Source organism: Monodelphis domestica, chromosome X, assembly GCF_027887165.1.
Source record: "Monodelphis domestica isolate mMonDom1 chromosome X, mMonDom1.pri, whole genome shotgun sequence".
NCBI lineage: Eukaryota > Metazoa > Chordata > Mammalia > Didelphimorphia > Didelphidae > Monodelphis > Monodelphis domestica.
In genome coordinates this window covers 69,578,313-69,600,903 of record NC_077235.1, presented here as the reverse complement: position 1 = coordinate 69,600,903, position 22,591 = coordinate 69,578,313, and the positions used below count along the sequence as shown (strand labels likewise).

General features: G+C 40.3%; 1 protein-coding gene across 1 annotated transcript in view; it reads right to left on the bottom strand.

Annotated features, from left to right (window-relative positions):
• The window catches only part of LOC100010323 (RNA-binding protein 47-like), a 108,328-nt gene that overhangs the window by 66,625 nt on the left and 19,112 nt on the right, over positions 1-22,591 (bottom strand). Inside the window, exon 2 of the mRNA XM_056809650.1 lies at positions 13,575-13,659. The gene's annotated coding sequence lies outside the window, so the exon portion shown is untranslated. The remainder of the gene's footprint in view (positions 1-13,574; positions 13,660-22,591) is intronic.

Genomic DNA, 22,591 nt, shown 5'->3' with positions numbered 1-22,591 from the left:
ATCCATTCTGCTATTTGTCTACGTTTTATGGGTGGGTTCATCCCATTCACGTTCAAAGTTATGACTGTCACTGGTGGACTCCCTGGCATTTTGATATCCTTCCCTAATTCTAACCTTTCTTCTTCAGCTCTACCTTTTAGCCCAGTGATTTACTTTAAATCAGTCCCCCTTGTCCCCTCCCTTGATATGTTTCCCTTTCTAGTCCCTCCGTTTTTGTTCCCCCCTACCCCCTCTTCTTCCCTCCCTTTTTTGTGTTCCCTCCTCCCTCCCCCCTTGGCTTTCCCTCATCCCTTCCCTTGTTGGGTAAGATAGAATTCATGATCCCAAAGGATCTGGATGTTCTTCCCTCTCAGAGTTGATTTCCCTGAGAGTAAGGTTTAAGTAAAAACTCACTTCCTCTCCTTCTTATAGGAGTTTTCTTCCCCTCCCTTTCCCGTGTGAATCTTTGTGTGAGAAAGATTATTCTATTTAGTCTTTCTTTTCCCCCTATTTACACATTACATTTTCCCCACATGTTAGTATATATAGATTGATATAAATGTAGTCCTTATAGAAGAGAGTTTGAATAAAAGAAAAAGATAACATTTTTCTCCTTTTCCCTTTCCTTCATATTTACCTTTTCAGGTATTCCATGCTCTTTGTTTTTCGATATCTAACTTTCCACAGAGCTCTGGTCTTTTCTTTGCAAAACAGTTGGAAATCTTCTATTTTGTTGAATGCCCATACTTTCCCTTGGAAGTATATAGTCAGTTTTGCTGGATAGCTGATTCTTGGTTGAAGACCCAGCTCTCTTGCCTTTCTGAAAATCATGTTCCGTGCCTTACGGTCATTCAGAGTAGAACTTGCAAAGTCTTGTGTGACCCTGATTGGCATTCCTTTATATCTTAATTGTCTTTTTCTGGCTTCCTGCAGGATTTTTTCTTTTGTTTGAGAGCTTTGGAATTTGGCAATTACATTCCTGGGAGTTGTGTTTTGGGGGTTTAGTGTAGAGAGTGTTCTGTGAGCTCTGTCAGTGGCTGTATTGCCCCCTTGTTCTAGAATCTCTGGGCAATTTTCTTTGATTATATCTTGTATTACGATGTCGAGTTTGCTTTTTATTTCTGGCTTTTCTGGAAGTCCAATTATTCTTAAATTATCTCTTCTTCCTCTATTTTCCAAGTCTGTCACCTTGTCAGTGAGATATTTTATGTTCTCTTCTAATTTCTTGATGTTTTGGCTTTGCTTTATTGATTCTTGTTCTTTTACCTGCTCATTGTCTTCAATTTGCCTAATTCTGACCTTTTAAGCCTGGTTTTCCTTTTCAGTTTGGTCAAACTGGTTTTGTAGATGTGTGAATTTCTTTTGCATTATTTCCCACTTTTCCTCCCAGAAGGCTTCCATCTTTTTGATCCTTTCCGATTCAAATTCTTCATGGGTTTGTGGAGAGTTTCCATTTCCTTTGGAAGGTTTTGGTGCATTTGCTTGTATTTCCTCTTCTATCTCCTCTGTATTTTGTATTTTTGCTCCATAAAATGTGTCCAAAGTCTCCCCCTTCTTCTAATTTTTCTTATAATTTGGGGGTTTTGTGCTTCTGTGGAGTTTGCCATCTATCTGAGTGGGGACGACTAGCTTTTCTTATCTCTGTCTGGTGTTCAGAGGTTATAGCCCTAGGCAGATTGTCCATTCTATGCAGTTGTTGTTCTGTCTTCCCGGGGAAGCCAGGAACTGTTGATGTTTCCCTGTTACTGCCCTCCTCAGTTCCCTCCCTATGCTTCTCTGTTGCCTTACTTCCATTCTCTGAGCCTGGCTCGGCCCATTCCTTGGGGTGTTTGTTTCTTTGCCTTAGCTGGCCAGGAGAGCCAGCACTCTGAGGGAGGAGGGGCCGCAGCTTCCCTGAGCTCCAAGGGCTCCTGATAAAATTAACTTTCTCTGGGTTGAACTGAGTATGCTTTGAGGCAGGGACCTTGAGACTCGGTTCTGATTTATTTATCTGAGAACTGCCAAATGAACTTTGTAATGTTTTTTTCCAAATCAGTAAAGAAAATTTTTGGGAGTTCCATGGGTATGGTACTAAATAGATAAATAGATAAAAAGGCTTTTTCTGAATCTATTGAGATAATCATGTGATTTTTGTTGGTTTGCTTGTTAATATGGTCAATTATGTCAATGGTTTTCCTAACATTGAACCATCCGTGTATTCCTGATATGAATCCTACCTGATCATGGTGGATAACCCTTATGATGACTTTCTGGAGTCTTTTTGCAAGTATCCTATTTAAGACTTTTGCATATATGTTCATTAGGGAGATTGGCCTATACTTTTCTTCCTCTATTTTTAACCTGCCTGGCTTCGGGATGAGTACCATGTTTGTGTCATAAAAAGAATTTGTTAGAACCCCTTCTTGGCTTATTCTGTCAAATACTTTGTATAATATTGTGATTAGATGTTCTTTGAATGTTTGATAGAATTCATTTGTGAATCCATCTGGACTTGGGGATTTTTTCTCAGGGAGTTCTTTGATGACTTGTTCAACTTCTTTTTCTGATATGGGGTTGTTTAGATAGTTTTATTTCTTCCTCTTTTAGTCTAGGCAATTTATATTTTTGTAAGTATTTATCCATTTAACCTAGATTGCCAGATTTGTTCCCATATAATTGGGCATAGTAGTTTTTAATGATTGCCTTAATTTCCTCTTCATTAGAGGGAAGGTCTCCCTTTTTATCTTGGATACTGCCAATTTGGTTTTTTTCTTTCATTTTTTAAAATTAGACTGACTAGTACTTTGTCTATTCTATTTGTTTTTTCAAAGTACCAGCTTCTAGTCTTATTAATTAAATCAATAGTTTTTTTCAATTTTATTGATTTCTCCTTTGATTTTTAGGATCTCTAATTTAATCTTCATCTGAGGATTATTAATTTGTTAACTTTCTAGTTTTTTAATTTGCATGCCCAATTCATTGACCTCTGCCCTTCTTAATTTGTTTATATATGTACTCAAGGACATAAATTTCCCCGAGTACTGCTTTGGCTGCATCCCATAGGTTTTGAAAGGATGTTCACCATTGTCATTTTCTTCAATGAAATTATTGTTTCTACGATTTGTTCTTTAACCAGTTTTGGAGAATCATATTGTTTAATATCCAATTAATTTTTGATTTATCTCTCCATGTACCCTCACTAATTATTATTTTCATTGCATTGCGGTCTAAGAAGGTTGCATTTATTATGTCTACCCTTTTGCACTTGTTTGCAATGTTTTTGTGCCCTAATATATGGTCAATTTTTGTGAATGCACCTGGTGCCACTGAAAAGAAGGTGTATTCCTTTTTGTCCCTATATATTTTTCTCCACATGTCTACTAACTCTAATTTTTCTAAGATTTCATTTATCTAGTTCGCATAGAGGAAGGTTCAGAGCTCCCACTAGCATAGTTTTTCTATCTATTTCATCCATGAGCTCCTCTAGATTTGCCTTTAGAAATTTGGATGCTATGCCATTTGGTGCATGCATATTAAGTACAGATATTTCTTCCTTGCCTATACTGCCTTTTATCAGGATGTAATTACCTTCCCTATCTCTTTTAACTAGATTTATTTTTACTTTGAATTGTCAGATATCATGATTGTGACTCCTGCCTTCTTTTCATCAGTTGATGACCAACAGATTTGGCTCCATCTTCTTACTTTCACCCTATGCATATCTACTTTCCTCATTTGGTTTCTTGCAGACAGCATAAGGTAGGGTTTTGGATTCTAATCCACTCTGCTATTCGCTTGCGTTTTATGGGTGAGTTCATTCCATTCACATTCAGAGTTATGATTACTAGCCCTGTCTTTTCCAGCATTTTGATTTCTACTCCTGGTCCTGCCTTTTCTTCTTTCACTATTTCCTTCTACACCAATGTTTGTTTATAATCAGTCCCCCTAGTTCCCAGCCTTATTTTACTTCCCTTTCTATGCTCCTTCCTTCTTATTCCCTCCCTTATTTTCCACTGTAGTCTTTTAAAAATTGCCCGCTTCCCTCCCGACCAGTCCATTTTTTACCCTTCTATTCCCCTATAGGGTGCAAATCTATTCTCTGCCCCATTGGACTGGATTGTTCTTCCCTCATTGGGTAAGTTTCAAAGCAAGTAAGAGTTGAATATTTCCTATCTCCAACCTCTTCACCCATCCAGTGTATCGATGTTCTCCCCCCTCCCACCATGAGGTTCTTTTTGACATATAAATTTACCCCCATTTGTTTCCTTTCTCATTTCTTTTAGTATTAACCTCTTTTTTAGGTCTGGTTGTATCTATTTATCTATCTATACATACATACACACATGTATATATATTTATGCATGCATATATCTATATACCTATTTATGTCTTGTCATTTCATCCTATACAGTTTGTCACTGTTCCCTCTACGTGTATTTCTTCCCCCCTCCCTTTTTTTTAATTACCTTTTGATGATTCTCTTGAGTTCTGTGCTTGGACATCAAATTTTCTGTTCAGGTCTGGTCTTTTCTTTATGAATGCTTGGAATTCTTCTATTGTGTTGAATGACCATACTTTCCCCTGTAAGAATATAGTCACTTTTGATGGGTACTTGATTCTTGGTTGCAGACCTAGTTCCCTTGCTTTCTAGAATATCATATTCCATGCCTTTCGGTCCTTCAGTGTGGATGCTGCTGCCAGATCCTGCGTTATCCTCACTGTGTTTCCATGGTATCTGAATGGCTTCTTCTTGGCAGCTTGTAATATCTTCTCTTTGGTGTGATAGTTTTTGAATTTGGCTATAACATTCCTGGGTGTTGTCAGTTGGGGATTAAATACAGGAGGTGATCTTTGAATACTTTCAATCTCCACTTTACCCTCTTTTTCTAGGATATCGGGGCAGTTTTCCTGAATAATTTCCTGTAGTATTATGTCCAGGCTTTTTCTTTTGTCATGGTCTTCTGGTAGACCAGGGATTCTGAAATTGTCTCTTCTCAAATGATTTTCTAAATCGTCTGTTTTGTGAATGAGATGCTTCATATTTTCCTCAATTTTTTTAATTCTTTTTGTTTTGTTTTATAGTGTCCTGCTGCCTTGTGAGGTCACTTAATTCCAGTTGTTCTATTCTGGTTCTTAAAGAATAGATTTCATCCCTTGCTTTTTGGTCATCCTTTTCATACTGGTCTGATTTTTCTTTGAAGGTTGTCTTTCATCCTCTTTACCTTGTCTTTCTTCTCCTTTGCCTCATTTTCCAACTGGTAGATTTTTACTTTCAGGACACTGTTTTCTCATTTTAGTTCAAGTGCCTCTATTTCCAGATGACTTATCTTAATTTTTAAGTTCTTTTCCCAATTGTCTTCAGCCACTCTTAATTGTGTTTTGAGTTCTTCCACAGCCTGTGTCCAATTTGCTGGGATTTCTGATTTATCATTTGCTGATCTCTCCCCCTTTGTTCCATTTGCTGAGTAGAAGCTGTCTATTGTAGTTTCATTCTTCTTTTTCTGTTGTTTGCTCAAATTCACCCCTTCTTTACTCCCCATATTTGTCTGTGCTCTTGTTCCTCTCATTTTTTTGGTTTTGAGAGCTTCTGTCAGTTTCGCCCTCTTGGAGCTTTAACAGGAGATCTCTAGGTGTAGTCTGTGGTGGAGGTTTGTCGGGGTTTAAGCTTCCCTGTCCTCTGGAAGGTATTGATTGGATTAAATTCCAGCAGTCAATAAGGATTGGCGTAGAGCCTGGGCTTCCCTGAGTTCTGGAGACTTTTGATGGGATTACGTTCAGCTTAGTTGGGCTGGGTGTACTCTGAGTCCAAAACTTCCTGGAAGGCTAGATCAAATATGGAGTATCTCCACAGCTCTGGCCAGGCTACCAGGTCTATGCTCCCTCTCTAGCTCCTTCCCTGCTGTGTGCTGGACGCTCTGAATGTGACACTGCCCTGCTTGCAAGGTACGCCCTGCAGAACAGCAATTTTGCCCACCCAGAAGTTCCCGCTGCTGCTGGAATCTCAGAGCTCTGGGTGGGAGTGGGTATGGGACCTGGAACATTCCTTCTGCCTTCCCCGTAAACCCAAGTGCTCTCAGATTCCAGCTTTTAGGAGCGGGTGGGCTTACCTTTTGAATTAGGTCCAGCAGTAGGGTTCCTTGCTTCTGTCTTGTTGTTAAGTTTGTTTTTCAGTCCCCTGGGAGCATTCAGTTTGTGATCAGTTAGGAAGGGTATTCAGAGGTCTGAACTCTGGTGTTCACAATTCTAATGACACAAATTCACTTAAAATGTCAGACTAAACCAAAGAAATCCAAACCCACCCAAAGAAACTGAGGATATGAGAATTTTCCACCCAAAGATCAGTTCGCATGTATGTGTGACCCAAGTCACAGGGAACTTCAGTTACCAAGGGATCTCCCCCTCTTTCCAAAATTCAGGTTCTCTACTCATGAACTGAAGGGGTTAGAGCTCTGATGGCCCCTTTCAGTTCAGAAGTCTCATCCTTCCAGGGTGTTTTGAGTTGGGTAAATATACAGTTAAAACTAGAATTCAGCAATCATCTCTTTTTAGTGCAAGGAGAGAGGAAACTCAGCAAAAGACAAGAGGCAGTCTCTGATCAAAAGTAGCCTGCTTCTACTCTACCTGATGTTCTTCATTCCCTGTTACTGGCATTTGTCACCCACGGACTTTGTACCCCCACCAAACCATCCAAGGCAAAGATGAGAGAAGTGGCCAGAACACAGTCATTAGGGTCTGACCCATAAAAGGAGGGATGAGCTGACTGGTGTCAAATTCCTGGATGAGAAGGCCAGGTATCGGGGTTGAACCCATCATTACATCCATGGTGAGAGACTCACCTTACAAGGAAGCCAGGAGAGGAGAGAGTGAGTGGAGGTGGTTCAGAAAGAGAAAGAGGGAAGGAGAGGGAGAAATAAAATGTAAAAGGTAGAAAAAGACAGGGATGAAGAAAGACAATGAGAGTGAGATAGAGACAAAGGGAAATAGAGAGATGGGGATGAGGAAAAAATGGATAAATAGAAAGACAGAGAAATAGGAAGAAGAGAAGCAGAGAGATAGAGACAGAAAAATAGAGAAAGTCAGAGGGAGACTAAACATGAGAGATGAACTGAAGTAAAAAGATCGAGAAACAGAGATAGAGATAGATAGAAATACTATTTAGAGACAGAGACAGAAATAGTGAAATATAGATCCTGAAAAAGACAAAGAGGGACCAAGAGAAAGAAAGGCAGAGGGAGATAGACAAAGAGACTGAGAGACAGAGATAGTGACAGAAGAGAAGGAGAAAGAGGGAGAGAGGTGGAGAGAGAAACAGAGACAGAGACAGAAAGAGACAAACAGAGCAAGGGAGAAAGATAAGAACAAAGGGAGTTAAAGATAAAGAGAGAAAAATAACGACAGGAAGACAAGAACAAATAAAAGAGACACAAAGACAGATTGAGACAGAGAGATAAAGAGAGACAGAGATGTGAAGAGAGATATTAGGAAGAGGGAGAGAGAAACAAAGAGAAAGGCAGAGACAGATGAAGAGATACAAAGACAGGGATGTAAAGGAAGAGATAAAGAAATAGAGATAGGGAGAGATAAGGAAGAAAGATGGAGAGACAAAAAATACAGAGACTGAGGGAAGAATAAAAAGGCAGCAATATAAGGACAGAGATAGAAAAATAGAAAGGGGAATAGAGAAAGGGAGAGGGAGAGATAAAGAAAGTGGCAGAATGAGATTGAAAGATGGAAGGAGGGAAACAGAGAGAGAGAGAGAGATGAAAAGTTATAGAGACAGATATACCAGTAGAGACACACTGTCATTCCCAATCCCTTTGTCTTGCTTTCCTAGCTTATTCATGACCCCCCCAGCTGAACCAAGAAGTAATTCAGGAAGCCACTCCATCCCACTAACCCCCCTCACTGTTTGTTGTACTTCTGAATTTTATGCAAGAGAATGGAGATCTAATGTGGTTGAAGTGGCCATTACAGCCAACCCTGGTCTTATCACAAAAGTTGGGATTTTTTAGTTTTTTGAAAGTTGATTACTACAGTCATTTCCTATTGTGTTTTATGTATCCAATCTCTTCCACTCATCCTCCATTTGATTTCTTAGCCAATACCTGATTATTTCTATGTTTACCTCTGTAGTAGAGTTGGTTGAGATATGATACTGCTAGGCCACCCACCTTCTATATTTTCTCATTGATTCTCTGAATATTCTTGACCTTTTGTCCTTCCATCTGGGGCACTGGGGTGAGAGGAGAGCACAGTCGGGAAGACTATAGCAAGCAGTAAAGAGCAAGTCAAGAGCAAGCCAGACAACCCCACCCCACATCTGCAGTTCCAGATTGAAAATCTAAGCCTAAGGCAATATTCAGACCCTGTGAAAGTTTGACTGGGCACATAGAGGTCCAAGCCAACCCACAGCCCTTGAAGTTTCATACCTGTGGTGAATTCTGGAATCCTAGCCCACAGCAGTCTGTGCTGAAGTGGTCTAATCTGTGTGGGCTCAGAGGAAGCCAGGAGTCCCACTCTGGGTCCATTGTGAGGACATGGATCACAATTTGAGGGGACTGATAGTACAAAGAGGGTTCCAAATCTTTCTGCCAGGAGCTCAGGGCAGAGCTCCAGGACAGAGCAATGAACTGTGTACCTGATTGGGTCAAGTAGACAATGAGATCCAAAAATGGACCTATGCCTGGGGCTAGAATTTGAGCAGCCCCTGACCTGATCAAGTTCAAAGTGAAACTAAAAGCTTATGCCCAAACCTGAGGCAAGTTGTTAAGCTATCAGCATCTCAAGGGTTAATTGAATCAGCTGTGAGAGGAGACCTTCAGAGCTCCCAGCCCTCAGACCATCATACCACATTTGAAGAACTAATACTGACAGAACCCCCCAAAATAAGATAAGAGCAGTATCAAGGAAGGACTGAAGTTTAAGAGGGTAACCTAATCTCCCAGAAAACAGAGCCTACCTACAAAAAGTTAGGGGAAATGAGCAAACAACAAAACAAAATGCACCTAACTCTAAAGAATTTTTATGGAGTCAAAGAGCCAGGTACAGACAAAGAAGGAGATATTGAAAGCAAAGCAAAGGCACATGGTCTAAAAGGAAAAATATGCATTGGACAAAATTCTGGAAAAGCTTTCTAAAAAAGACTTGAAAAACCAATTAAGAGAGGCAGAAGGAAAGTGAGGGAGAGAAATAAAAGCAATGCAAGAAGAAGAAATGGGGCAAATGAAAAAGGAGAACCAAAAACTGACAAGAAAACCAGGCCATAAAAGTCAGAATTGAGCAACCCGAAACTAATGATTTCCATGAGAAATCGAGAAACAATCAAGCTGAATCAAAAGAATGAAGAAAACAGGAAGACATGAAATATCTTATTGAATAAACAACTGACCTGGAAAATAGATCCAGGGAAGACAATTTGAGACTTTATTGGACTACTTGAAAGCCATGATCAAGAAAAAAGCTTAGACATCACACTATGAGAAATTATTTTTAAAAAATTGCCCAGAGATCCTCGAAAATGAACAAATTCACAGATTACCTCCAGAAAGAAATCCTTAACTGACAACTTCCAGGAATGTAATAGCCCCCAAGCCAAGGAGAAAATACTTCAAGGAGTCAGAAAGAAACAATCCATATTCTGGAAGCTTTTCTCCTTCATTTTAAGTTACTTACCACATTTCTCCTATGATGGCAAATTTTCTGTAATCATATAATGAAGGAAGTCTTAGAAAGGTGTATAATTGAAAATCTATTACCCTAAAAAAGAATAACATATCCCAAGAGTGCACTGACTTCTTGTAATTACATTCTTCCTGTAGACAGACAATAAATGGCGTGGACATTGAGGCTGCACCTCTCTTGATTTTAGGAGTTATTAAGCTTCTTTCCTTTAAGATCTTCCTTGAACAAAAAATTTTAAATCTTGAATTTTCATGAAAATACAATCCCCTCCCTGACGTGGGTGTTGAGAAACACCCATATGGGAATCATGAAGACAGATAGAAGTTTTTAGTCATTTCAAATGAGATAGCACATTAAAGAAGTTTCTTTTTTCCTAAAGATTTTAAAGGAGGAAGTGGTCCCAGGTCATGAGGAAACCCTGGCAAACAGCAGTGCCAATAAGGGGGGAAGCCTTCCATATAAATAGTAGATTCTAAGCACCATTTTTAATATTCAAGGTTCAGATAGAACACTGAATTGCTCCCCAGTACTAGTAAAGTTTATACATTTTGAAGCCTCAAGGCAGAAAACAATGAGATAAGAAGTAAACCTTTGTGACTAGGAAGGCAAATGAAATCACCTAAATATTAGGCTTAAGTTTAATGGTAAATGTAATCCTTACTGACAATAAATAGATACTCAGGAAATTGAAATGTGTATGCAAAACTTATTTAGTTAGGCTAGAACTCAGCCAAATCAAGAAAATTATTTTAACAATAATTTTTATCTACAGACTTTACACTAGCTGACTCAGTTGCAACATTATTTTTTCATACAAACTAATAGTTAATAGAAGTAAAAAGTCTAAGCTATTTAAGCATGATTATGATTGTTAAGTAGTTAAAGATGAATGAAAACAGTTTTTTTAAATCCCTAGCATCTTAACCTCCCCAAAGGGGTGTGTGTGAGAGGTTTTAAAATTAAGGAAAATTACAAGCATTTTTAATTTGTTTTGCCAATGATAATTACTTATATTCTTCTACATAGTAAACCCCTTAATTTCATGGCTAAATATTGCAATGGTTAAACATAAAACTTATTAACAAATTCATTTTATGACAACCAAAATAAATAGTTATAATATTTTGTGATAAGAAATGTCATAGCCAGAGCAGCCATAAATTTTCATCAGAAGATTTCTACTTACTTATAAAAATAGTCCCTCATCATTCAGTTTCTCTTAAGATGCCAAGTAAAATACCTTTTGAAAAATACATTTTTCAGATAAAGTTGTAAAGAGATTCATCAGAAAACAGCTTTCCATCTTTATTCTCTAGCTTTTCTCCAGTCATGGTTGGAAAATTCTCTTCACCAGGGCATATATCATATTTATCTTTTTTTTAAATTTATTTAGTCAATTTAGAACATTATACCTTGGTAACAAGAATCATATTCTATCCCTCCCTCCCCTACCCCTACGATTCCTACAGCCGACATGCTATTCCACTGGGTATTATGTGTGTCCTTGATCAGAACCTATTTCCATGTTGTTGATGTTTGCACTGGAATGTTCATTTAGAGTCTACATCCCCAGGCATTTTCCACTCAACCAATGTAGTCATACAAAGGTTTTTCTTCGATGTTTCTACTCCCACAGTTTTTCTTCTGAATGTGGATAGTGTTCTTTCCCATAGATCCCCCCAGGTTGTTCAGGATCACTGCACTGCCACTAATGGAGAAGTCCATTACATTCTGTTAGACAGTATATAAGTCTCTGTGTACGATGTCCTCCAGGTTTTGGTCCTTTCACTCTGCATCAATTCCTGGAGGTCACTCCAGTTCCCATGGAATCCCTCCACTATATTATTCATTTGAGCACAATAGTATTCCATCACCAACATATGCCACAATGTGTTCAGCCATTCCCCAATTTAAGGGCATCCCCTCATTTTCCAATTTTTTGCCACCACAAAGATTGCAGCTATGAATATTCTTGTACAAGTCTTTTTCCTTATAATCTCTTTGGGTTACAAACCCAGCAGTGCTATGGCTGGATCAAAGGGCAAGCAGACTTTTAGCACCCTTTGGCAATAGTTCTAAATTGCCCTCCAGAATGGTTGGATCAATTCACAACTCCACCAGTAATGCATTAATGTCCTGACGTTGCCGCATCCCCTCCAGCATTCATTACTTTCCTTTGCTGTCATGTTAGCCAATCTGCAAGGTGTGATGTGGTACCTCAGAATTGTTTTGATTTGCATGTCTCTGATTATAAGAGATTTAGAACACTTTTTAATGTGATTATTAATAGTTTTGATTTCTTTAACTGAAAACTGCCTGTTCATGTCCCTTGCCCATTTATCACTTGGAGACTGGTTGATTTTTTCATACAATTGATTTAGCTCTTTATAAATTTTAGTAATTAGACCTTTGTCTGATGTTTTTGTTATGAAGAGTCTTTCCCAATTAGTTTTCCCAACTTCCCTTCAAATGTTGGTTAAATTGGTTTTGTTTGTACAAAAACTTTTTAATTTGATATAATTATAATTATTGATTTTACATTTTGTGAATTTTTCTAAGCCTTGATTTGTTTTAAACTGTGGGAGTAGAAACACAGAACAAAAAACAACTGCTTGAATACATAGGTCTAAGGGATGTGGTTGAGGATGTAGACTCTAAATGAATATCTGAATGCAAACACCAACAACATGGAAATAGGTTTCCATCAAGGACCCATGTGATACCCAATGAAATTTTGCGTTGGTTGTGGGTAGGATGGGGGAGGGGTTGAGGGAGGGAAATAATATATTTCTTGTAACCAAGGAATAATGTTCTAAATTGACTAAATAAATTAACTTAAATTAAAACAAATACATAAATTTAAATATTTAAAGAAAAAAATATATAGATTACAATCATTGATACACTGTGTCAACTAGAAAAGTTAGAATACATAATAAATAAATTAATAAAAATAGACTGAAAAAATGAGGATGAACAAAAGTTCCTGCCTTCTAGAAGGTGATAGTTTGGTTTCCCCAATGGTACAACCCCAGACAAATCCAGTGGGGGTGAACAGTTAGGACACCTGGGTGGTTCAGTGCATAGAGCACCAGATCTGGAGACTGGAGGTCCTTCATTTAAATCCAACCTCAGATGCTTCCTAACTAGATGAACTTGGGCAAATCACCTAACCCTCATTCCATAGCCTTTATGTTTCTTCTGTAAAGCACAATGCTAAATTCCTTATAGATGTTATCTGGACATAGACACTCTTATTAGCACTATTTCATAGATTAGGAAACTGAGGCTTACTAATGTTTCAGACCAGATTTGCATTCTGGTCTGCCTGACTCCAAGCCCAGTCCGAGAGAGAGAGGGAAAAATGAGAGGGTTCAAGTCTTGATATCCTATTCCTAAAATAAAACTCTTCAGATCTGTTTGAACCAGAAGGCAAAGTGGAAAGACAAAGCAGTCACTTCCTGATAGAAACCCCCAAATGGAAAGACCCAGGTACATCAGAGCCCAAACTCAGGACACCCAGGTTGTGGAGAAAGTCCAAACTCTTTCAGGCCTTTCAAAATCTGGCTTCCACCCATTTGCTCCTTCTGATCTCCCTGGTCTCCTCAGGGGATTCTCCTTGCACCAGCCAAGATGCACTTCCTGTATTCCTCAAATACGGCCCACCTTGAGACAGTGCAAGAGGTGTGAAGACCTGGGGTGGAGTTGGGGCTATAGAAGCCAGAGCAAGTTGGGCACCTCACAGGAGAATGGTCCTCCCTGAGTCATCTGCCCATCCTTCATTCAGGGCTAACAAGGACACTGCCCTCTCTCCCCACAGCCTCAGGTTCTCTGTCTTCTGCCTGGCCTGGTAGGCTCCCCTCTTGTCTTCTGGATTCCTCCCAGCATCTCTCCTGTGTAATTGTTCCCACAACCATATCCCATCAAAGACTCACGTGTGGCTCCTGGCTCCTGTTCTGGCAGTAGCTTCAATGGCCGGCTGGGCCCCAATCCTTCGAGTCTCCAGAACTTCTTCCCCGCCTAGGAAAGAAGGGAGAAACATCTTTCAGCAGCTCCTCCCTGTCCCATGTGCCAGTCAACTCCTTTTTTCCTTTTCTTTCTTTGAAGCCCTTCCCTTCTGTCTTAGAATCAATACTGTGGAGCAGTTCCAAGGCAGAAGAGAGGTAAGGAATAAGTGATGGAGGTTATAACTGACTTGTCTAGGAAGCATCTGAAGCCATATTTGAACACAGAACCTCCTGTCTCGGGGTCTGGATGCCTGTACCACCCCCCCCAATCCTTTCTTAAGGGTCCTCCCTGAAGGAGACACTCAAAGGGTCAGGTGAGAAAGTGTAGTACTTAGCAGGGCCCAGATTCTGATTTCAGCTTTTAGGAACATGACATTCTAAAGAGCTGTTTCCATCTGACTGTTTGAGGACTTCCCCTTCCTGCCTGGAGGCCACATCCGAAGGCTCTTCCCCTTTGGGGCCCCAGTTTTTTCCTCTTTGAAATAAGGGAAGATGGCCTTGGAGCTCCCTTTCCACTGGGAGGATGCCACCATCTGATTTGATAGTCCAGGGGATAGGATTATTCCTGATGGACAAGGGGTAGGAGTTAGGGAGGGCTTCCTGGAGGAGGTGACCTTTGACCTGGGACTCCATAGAGGATTTGGTGAGGCAGAGATGGAGTGGATCACAGGGTGAGCAAGGGTACATCCAGCGTGTTGAAGGCAAGCCTGTGCTGGAAGACCAGGGATGAGGGGAGCCCTGGTGACAAAGAGGACACTAGATTCTCTCTGTGGTCAAGGAGATGGCAGGGAGAGGGGTTAATTCACTCACTTACCCAATGTCCTCTTTGGAGAGTGCAGTACCAAGTGTGGCCAGCCTCACCTGGCTGAGAATGTGGTTTGTTTGGGCCCCATTGTCATAGCAACCAGGGAATGTTCCATGAGAAAGGTAGTGACCTCACAGAAGCTGGGCTTAACTCCGCCTTCCTGAAGCTCAGGGCAGAGCAGAGCCAGCCAAAAGAGAACTTGGAGGCAGGGGAAGGCGAGAGTTGGACTTTGCCTTGGTGGAGCTGTGTCTACAGCAAAGTGACTGTCCTGGTCATTGTCCTCCTTAGCACTCATTGAGAAGGTTGGGGAGGGAGCAAGAGGGGAGGCCTTCTGGGGGAAACAGGCACACTGAGCCTCCACTCAGCTTTTAGAGGAATAGACTGCCCCAAATCCCAATGGTGGGGGGCAGTGACTAGCCCAAGGTCACACAGGAAAACCTTGATATTGTAATTGAAATTAATATCTATTAACTCCAAGCATTATATTTCATGAGATTTATTAATAATCGCTTGAAGCAGAAGGAAGAAAAGGACAAAAGTAAAAGCCTGAATAAAGCCAGCTTTTCCAGCATGGTTCATGGGAGAAGAGAAAGAGGGGTTTGGGTTACACACAAACTTTATCTCCAAAACCTAAGGATGTAATATGAGAACAAAAGTGGGATGTTGGGAGAGAGAGTGCTGGGGTTCACAATTCTAATGACACAAACTCACTTAAAATACCAGATTAAACCAAAGAAACCCAAATCCACCCAAAGAAACTGAGGATATGAGAATTTTCTCCCAAAGATCAGTTCGCATGTATGTGTGACCCAAGTCACAGGGAACTTCAGCTACCAAAGGATCTCCCCCTGTTTCCTAAATTCAGGTTCTCAATTCATGAATTGAGGGGGTTAGAGCTCTGATGGCCCCTTCCAGATCAGAAGTCTCATCCTTCCAGGTTGTTTTGAGTTGGTAAATATATAGTTAAAGCCAGAATTCAGCAATCATCATCTTTTAGCCCAAGGAGAGAAGATGCTGAGCAAGAGAAAAGACATTAGGCAGTCTTTGATCAAAACTAGCCTGCTTCTACTCTATCTGATGTTCTTCATTCCCTGTTACTGGTATTTGTCACCCACTGACTTTGTACCCCCACCAAACCATCCAAGGCAAAGGTGAGAGAAGTGGCCAGAACACAGTCATTAGGGTCTGACCCATAAATGGAGGGATGAGCTGTCTGGTGTCAAATTACTGGATGAGAAGGCCAGGTATGGGAATTGAACCCATTGTTACAGCCATGGTGAGAGAATAAACTTACAAGAAGGCCAGCTCCTAGTGAGGGACAGACAGACAGACATAGACGGACAAAGAATTAACGACAAAGAGAAGTAGAGAGATATAAAAAGAGAGCCTTAGAAAGAGATAAAGAGGGAAGGAGGGGGAAAAATAAAAGGTAACTGAGTTAGAAAAAGACAGAGATGAAGAGAGACAATGAGAGAGAGAGATGGAGACATAGGGACATAGACAGAGAGGAGGAAAAAATGGAGAAATATGAAGCCAGACAACGAAATAGAAAGGAGAGAGAAGCAGCGAGATTGAGACATAAAAATGGAGAATTTCAGAATGAGACATAGAGAGAAATGAATTTAAGTAAAAAGTTATAGAGGCAGAGAAAGACAGAAATACCATTAGAGATAGACCAAGAGATATAGAGAGATGGAGACAGAAATATAGAAACACAGAAACTGAAGAAGATAAAGGGACACAGAGAGAAAACAATGCAGAGGGAAATAGACAAAAAGACTGAGACACAGATAGTGACAGAAGAGAGGGAGAGAGTTGGAAAAAGAAACAGAAACAGATACAGAAAGCCAGATACAGAAAGAGACAGACAAAAACAGAGAGATGGAGAAAGATAGGAAGAAAGGAAATGATAGATGAAATGAGAAACATAAAGACAGGCAGCCAGAGAATGATAAAGCGAGAGAAAGACTGAGATAGAGACAGAAAGGTAAATAGAGGCAGAGATAGGATGAGATATATTCGGAAGAGGGTGAGAGATAAAGGCAGAAGCAGGTGAAGACATATAAAGGCAGTAGACAGAGAGGTAAATAGAGAGATAAAGAAATAGAGCCAGAGATGGGGAGAGAGAGATTCGGAAGATGGAGAGATAAAAAATACAGAGACTGAGAGAAGAACAAAAAAGCAGAAATATAAAGACAGAAATAGAGAAAGAGAAAGAGGGAGATACAGAGATAGAGACAGAGAAAGGAAAATAAAAAGATATACTGACAGAAATACCAGTAGAGACATTCTGTCATTTCCTACTGCTTTGTCATTGTTTGCTAGCTTATTCATGAGGCCCCAGCTGAACTAGGAAGTATTTCAGGAAGCCATTTCACACCTACTCCATCTTACCAGCCCCCTCAATGTTTGTTGAATGAGTGAATTTTATGAGAATTGAGGTTGAATCTGGTGGAAGGGACTGTTACAGGCAACCCTGGGGTTATCTTAAAAGTTGGGATTTTTTAGTTGTTTGAAAGGTGATTACTATGGTCATTTTCTACCATGTTTTATGTATCTAATCTACTCCACTTATCCTCTATTTGATTTTCTAGCCAGCATCTGATCATTTCTATATTTACTTCTATAGTAGATTTGAAGATGTGATATTGCTATGCCACCTACTTTCTATATATTTGATATTAATTCCCTTTATATTCTTGATCTTTTGTCCTTCCATCTGGAGCACTGGGGTGAGAGGAGAGCACAGTCAGGAAGACTATAGCAAGGAGTGAAGAACAAAGCAAGAGCAAGCCACACACCCCACCCCACATCTGCAGTTCCAGATTGAAAATCTAAGCCTAAGGCAATATTCAGACCCTGTGAAAGTTTGGGCACATAGAGGTCCAAACTAACCCACACTCCTTGAAGTTTCAAACCTGTGGTGAATTCTGGAATCCCAGCCTAGGACAATCTGTGCTGTAATGGCCTAATTTGTGTGGGCTCATAGGAAGCCACAAGTCCCAGTCTGTGCCCATGGTGAGGATATGGATCACAGTTTTGGGTGGCTGATAGTACAAAAAGGCATCCAGATTTCTCTGCCAGGGGCTCAGGGAAGAGTTCCAGGACAAAGCAATCAACTATGTCCCTGATGGGATCAATTGGACAATAAGACCAGAAAATGTGCCTAAGCCTGGGGTTAGAATTTGAGCTGATCCAGTTCAGAATGAGACCAAAAGCTCATGACCAAGTCTGAGACAAGTCAATAAGCTATCAGCATTTCAAGGGTTAATTGAATCAGCAGTGGGAGGAGCCACCTTTGAAGAACTAATACTGACAGAATCCCCCAAAATAAGCTAAGAGAGGTATCAAGGAAGGACTGCAGTTTAAAAGGGTAACCTAATCCCATAGAAAACAGAGCCTACCTACAAAAAGGTAGGAAAATGAGTAAACAACAATAAAAAAAGAACCTAAATATAAAGACATTTTATGGAGTCAATGAGCCAGGTACAGACACAGAAGGAGACCAGGATAGGAAAGCAAACACACGAGTCTAAAAGAAAAATGTGCATTGGACAGAATTCTGGATGAGTTCAAAAAAGACTTCAAAAATCAATTAAGAGGAGCAGAAGGAAACTGGGGAAGAGAAATGAAAGCAATGCAAGAAGAAGAAATGGGGCAACTGAAAAATGAGAACCAAAAGCTGAGAGGAAGATCAGTCCTTAAAAATCAGAATTGACATCTAGAAACTAATGATTTCATGAGAAATCATGAAGCAATGAAGCAAAATAAAAGAATGAAAAAAGAGGAAAACATCAAATATCTTATTGAAAAAATAAATAACCTGGAAATGAGATAAAGAAGAAACAATTTGAGAATTATTGGATTACATGAAAGTCATGATCAAGAAAACATCTTGGACTTCATAATACAGAAAATTTTCAATGAAAACTGTCTGAATATCCTCCAACAAGAAAATAAATTGGAAAATGAACAAATTCCCAGATCACCACCAGAAAGAAATCCTCAAATGACAACTTCCAAGAAGTAAATGATAAATTCAAGATTCCCCAAACCAAGTAGAACTATGGAGCTGCAAACAGGATCACACTGGACCTAGAAGCTTCTACATTAAAGGATTGAAAGGCATGAAATATGATATTCAGGAAGGCAAAAGATCTGGGTTTACAACCCAGAGTCACCTACCCATCAAAACTGAGTATATTCTTTCATAGGAAAAAATGGACATTCAATAAGATAGAAGATTTCCAAGCATTCCTGAGGAATAATCCAGACATAAAGAAAAATCTGAATTTTAAAAACAAGACCTAAGAGAAGTCTAAAAAGGTAAAAAAGAAAGAAAATTTGAGGCACTCATTAAGATCAAAATGTTTATATGTCGACATGGAAAGAGGATACTTACAATTCTCAAAAATTACTCTTAGTAGTAGAGATGATATAAGGAATATACTGAGAATGAGGGTGGGGAAGTCAGCTGATTATGATGATATGATGTATATGATGATTTATGATGATGTGATGTGTATGTACACATGATTACATGAAATGATATGTATGTATGATATCTTTTATATGATATGAAATGTTAATAATCAAGGGGTGAAAGAGGGTTGCACTGTGGGGGTGTGGAAAGGGCAACCTTGAGGGTCTCTAGGGAAGAGCAGGTGCCAGTCAGAAGAGAAAATGTTTTCAGTCCCCTTCTGTATTACATGACTGGGCAAAATACATGCCTTGTTCTTGGGGGCAGGAGAGGCAAAGGGGAGTTGGGAAGGTGTCTTGGCCGGCCCCTGTACCCAGAATGCTCTCCTTCCTCATTTCTTGGAATCCATGGCTCTCTTTAATGCTCAGTTCAAAGACCAGCTTCCTCAGAAGACTTTCTCAATATTCCCAGCTGTCAGTGCTGCCTCCCCACCCCACCCCCATCTCCAGAAACACTTTGCATAGATCCTAGATTTACTTATTTGTGGCCACATCTGCCTGCAGTAGAATTGCAAACTCCTGGAACACAGGTTTGCTCCCTTTTCATCCATTTACCCGCAGTGCCAAGAAGAGTGGCTGGGACATTGCAGACTCATAAACACTGACTGACTGACTGATGACCTAGAGCCAGGCTTGACTCTGTCCTCCCCTTCTCTAAGGTTCTCATCACAAAGCAGGGAAAGAGGTCATAGCTTTGGAGTCTGACCCCTGAAAGCTGAAGCCCACCCTGCCTTTTACCCCCATGGGAGATGCCATTCTCCTCTCTGGGCCTGTTCACTCACCTATCAAATGCCCACAATTGGACTAGATGCACCCAAAGGTACTTTACAATTCTGCATGTTTCTGATCCCCAAATGTGGGGGTTTGCGGGGTCAGACAGGAATGGAATTTGGGTTTCTGTCTGGCCTCCTCAGCTGTGCAGGTAAAGGGATTCCAGGCCTGTTGATTTACTAAATTGGGCCTTTCAGAAATGGGTCTGCCCCGGACAGGGTCGGCCACAGGAGGAAAAAGAGGCTAAAGGCTGGCCAGGTGGGGAGCAGTAGTGATTTGCCCCAAATGACCCACATAGGAAATGGCAGAGAAAGGGCTTCAATCAGATCCTTCCTTATGACCCAATGCTTGCCTCTACTCCTCTGTGGGAGCCAGGAGATGCTGGGTCTCCTAGGATGCCTCTGGGAACTACAGGAAGAGAGAATGGGGGAGCTGAAAAGGTACCTAAAGGGCCATCCAATACAACAGTCTCCTCTTTTACAGGTAGAACCGAGGCCCAGAGATGGGAAGGGACTTGTGTACTGCCACACAGCAAGGAAGGTGAATGGCAGGGACTTGAAGCCAGGCCCTTTGGCAACAACTACTACAGTCTTCCCACTGCACCCACCTGCAGGGGTCTACCAGTCTTGCTCCAAGGAGTCAGAGATTGAGTGTGCACGGGCCAGTGAGAAACAAGCTAGTTTGTCCCTGCTCATTTTTGCAGAGGGAAAAGCTGGGCCCCTGAAGGGAAAAGCCTTGCTCCAGATGGCACGGCTCCTGAAACACAGCTTTTTCTACTATGAGGCACTTAGTACAGCAGTTCTGCCCCCAGCCTGGACCATTTATGTCTTTCTTCCCATGTATTTTTAAAAGAGTTCAGGCTGAGGGTCTGAGCCTATCTGCCTTAGTAAAGGCCAGCCATGTTGCTGGGGAGAATAAGAGGGGAATCAGCTCGTGTGGGGATTGTGAGCCATGTGGCACTCACTTGCTGCTGAAGCACGCCCGGCCCTTTTTTCTTTTTCCCAATTTAAACATTATTTTATTTGGTCATTTTCAAACATTATTCCTTGGAAACAAAGATCATTTTCTTTTCCTTCCCCCCTCCCACCACCCCTCCATAGCCAACACATGATTCAACTGGGTATCACATGTGTCCTTGATTCGAACCCATTTCCATGTTGTTGGCATTAGGGTGTTCATTTAGAGTCTCTCCTCTTTCATGTCCCCCCAACCACTGTAGTTAAACAGTTGCTTTTAATCAGTGTTTTTACTCCCACAATTTGTTCTTTGCTTGTGGATAGGTTTTTTTTCTCCTAGATCCCTGCAGAATGATCAGGGACATCATATTGACACTAATGGAGAAGGCCATTACTTCTATTGTACCTCAGTATTTCAGTCTCCATGTACAATGTTTTCCTGGTTCTGCTGCTTTCTCTCTGCATGACTTCCTGGACATTGTTCCAGACTCCATGGAATTCCTCTACTTTATTATTCCTTTTAGCACAACAGTATTCCATCACCAACATATACTATAATTTGTTCAACCATTACCCAATTGAAGGGCATCCCCTCATTTTCCAATTTTTGACCACCACAAGGAGCGCAGCTATGAATATTCTTGTAAAATTCTTTTTCCTTATTATCTCTTTGGGGTACAAGCCGAGCAGTGCTATCGATGGATCAAAGGGCAGACAGTCTTTTATCACCCTTTGGGCATAGTTCCAAATTGCCCTCCAGAATGGTGGGACGAATTCACAACTCCACCAGCAATGCATCAATGTCCGACTTTGCCACATCTCCTCCAGCATTCATTACTTTCCTTTGCTGTCCTATTAGCCAATCTGCTAAGTGTGAGGTGATACCTCAGAGTTGTTTTGATTTACATTTCTCTGATTATAAGACATTTTGAAGACTTTTTCATGTGCTTATTAATAGTTTTGATTTCTTTGGCTAAAAACTGCCTGTTCATGTCCCTTGATCATTTATCAATTGGAGAATGGATTCATTTTTTGTACAACTGCTTTAGCTCTTTATAAATTTGAGTAATTAGATGTTTGTCAGAGGATTTTGTTATGAAAATTGTTTCCCCATTTGTTGCTTCCCTTCTCAATTTGGTTACATTGGTTTTGTTTGTACAAAACATTTTTAATTTGATGTAATCAAAATTGTTTATTTTACATTTTGTGACTCTATGTCTTGCTTGGTTTTAAAGTCTTTCCCTTACCACAGGTCTAGCATGTATAAAATTCTGTTTTCACCTAAATTACTTCACTTCCTTCTTTATATTCAATTCATTCACCCATTCTGATTTTATCTTGGTGTAGGGTGTGAGGTGTTGATCCAAACCTAATCTATCCCACACTGTCTTCCAGTTTTCCCAGAAGTTTTCGTCAAGTAATGAGTTTTTGTCCCAGAAGCTGCGCTCTTTGGGTTTGTCAGATACTGTTTTGCTGGGGTCACTTACCCCAAGTCTATTCTACTGATCCTCCTTTCTGTCTCTTAGCCAGTACCAAATTGTTTTGATGACCACTGTTTAATAATAGAGTTTGAGATCTGGGACTGCAAGGCCACCTTCCTTTGTATTTTTTTTCATTATTTCCCTGGATATCCTTGACCCTTTGTTCTTTCAAATGAACTTTGTTATGGTTTTTTCTAAGTCAGTAAAAAACATTTTTGGAAGTTCAATGGATATAGCACTAAATAGATAAATAAGCTTGGGTAGGGTGCTCATTTTTATTATATTGGCTCTTCCTATCCATGAGCAGTTAATGTTTTTCCAATTGCTCAAGTCTAGTTTTAGTTGTGTGGAGAGTGTTTTGTAGTTGTGTTCATATAGTTCCTGTGTTTGTCTCAGGAGATAGATTCCTAAGTATTTTATTTTGTCTAAGGTGATTTTGAATGGGATTTCTCT